Source organism: Cebus imitator, unplaced genomic scaffold (assembly GCF_001604975.1).
Source record: "Cebus imitator isolate Cc_AM_T3 unplaced genomic scaffold, Cebus_imitator-1.0 Scaffold235, whole genome shotgun sequence".
NCBI lineage: Eukaryota > Metazoa > Chordata > Mammalia > Primates > Cebidae > Cebus > Cebus imitator.
In genome coordinates, this window is record NW_016107550.1 from 459,920 (window position 1) to 461,809 (window position 1,890).

Here is a 1,890-nt window from a genome sequence, read left to right on the forward strand (position 1 = left end):
TTTTAGTAGAGACGGGGTTTCACCGTGTTGACCAGGATGGTCTCGATCTCTTGACCTCGTGATCCACCCGCCTCGGCCTCCCAAAGTGCTGGGATTACAGGCGTGAGCCACCGCGCCCAGCTTGGCCTGAACTTCTTAATTGAAGTGTAGTTTATGTAGAAAGCTGAGCCCAAGTGGTACAAAATGAACTCCTTGTGTTATTCACCAACCTGACCAAAAAATAAGACATTTCCAGTTCCATAGGAGCCTCCTTGTGCCCTCTCTCACTCCTTCCTTTCTAAAACTGACCACTGCTGTGATTTCTATCATCATGTAGTAGGCTGTTTTTGATATTAACTGTAGTGGTTTCTTATGGTTTTAATTTGCATTTCTCTAATGAGTAATGATGTTGAGCACCTTTTCATGTGCTTATTTGCCACCTGTATTTTTTTTTTTTTTTGAGTTAGAGTCTTGGTCTGTTGCCAGGCTGGAGTGCAGTGGCATGATGTGATCTCAGCTCATTGCAACCTCCACCTACCAGGTTCAAGCGATTCTCCTGCCTCAGCCTCCTCAGTAGCTGGTACTACAGGAGTGCACCACCACATCCAGCTAATTTTTTTTTGTATTTTTAGTAGCGATGGGGTTTTACCATGTTGGCTAGGCTGATCGAACTCCTGATCTCAGGTGAACTGCCCACCTCGGCCTCCCAAAGTGCTGGTATTACAGGCATTAGCCACCTCACCTGGCTTGAATATAGAATTCTGAGCTAGCTGGTTCTTTCAGTACTTTAAAAATGTCACGTCACTTGTTTCTGACTTCCATGTTTACTCATGAGGAATCCGTAGTCATTTGAATTGTTGTTGAAAAAATAAATGCATTATTTTTCTGGATGCTTTTAAGATTTTTTTTTTCTTTGTGTTTTGTTTTTTTGCTGTTTATGATGTGCTGCTGCTTGGTTTTCTTTGGCTTATCGTATTTGGTGTTCACTGAACCTTTTGTATCTCTAAGCTTATGTCTTTTGCCAGATTTGAGATATTTCTAGCTTTTGTTTTTTCAATTTTTTTCTGTATTACTGCCTTTCTCTTTTCCTTTACAGGCGTGAGCCACTGCTCTGGGCCCTGTTTCTTTGTTGTAGTTTTCAGTTCTCTGCTAGAAATCTCCCACTTGTCATTGTCATTCCTGTCAGTTGTTTTAAAATCTTTTATTTATTTATTTATTTATATATTTTAAGATGGGGTTTCACCATGTTGGTCAGGCTGGTCTTGAACTCCCGACCTCAGGTGATCCACCCGCCTTGGCATCCAGAGTGCTTGGATTACAGGCGTGAGCCACTACGCCCAGCCTGTTTTAAAATCTTTTTCTAATAATTCATTTATTTGGGTCTCCTGAGTGGTCTGTTTCTAAAGTCAATTTCTCCCCTTGGTTTTGGTTGTTTCCTTGAATGTCTGCTCATTTTTGGGTGCCAGAAATTGAATGTGAAAGACATTGGAGATAGTTTGAGGCCCTGAGTGATAGCTCTAGAAACCTAAAACATCTATATGTGATTTTTAAGTTGTACTAGAAGAATAAACAGGCATGAGAGAAGGAGGAGCCGATAAGAATCAGTTAATAGACTCATCCTGGGTTCTAGGTCTCCCAGAGAAGGAGTTAAGGGAAATGGGGAGAAAATGAGATCTCAAGGCATAAGGAGGGATACAGCTAAAAGGGAAGAAGGTTGGCATCAAAAAAGAGGATATCAGACCTTTAGATTAAAAGCAAAATAAAGGGAGCAATCTGCCTGTAGAAAATAATTGATATACTTTTTCCTTGAGTTTAGATTAGGAATCAGTTACTTAGCATTCAAAAGACTTGGTAGGTCTTAATAGATTTAGATGTGACAGTAAGTTAAGTTTTTTTTTTTTTTTTTTTTTT

At 40.0% G+C, this 1,890-nt stretch overlaps 1 protein-coding gene across 10 annotated transcripts in view; it reads left to right on the top strand.

The window, feature by feature from the left end:
* Positions 1–1,890, top strand: part of EEF1AKMT2 (EEF1A lysine methyltransferase 2) — a 70,903-nt gene that overhangs the window by 7,238 nt on the left and 61,775 nt on the right. The window lies entirely within an intron of this gene.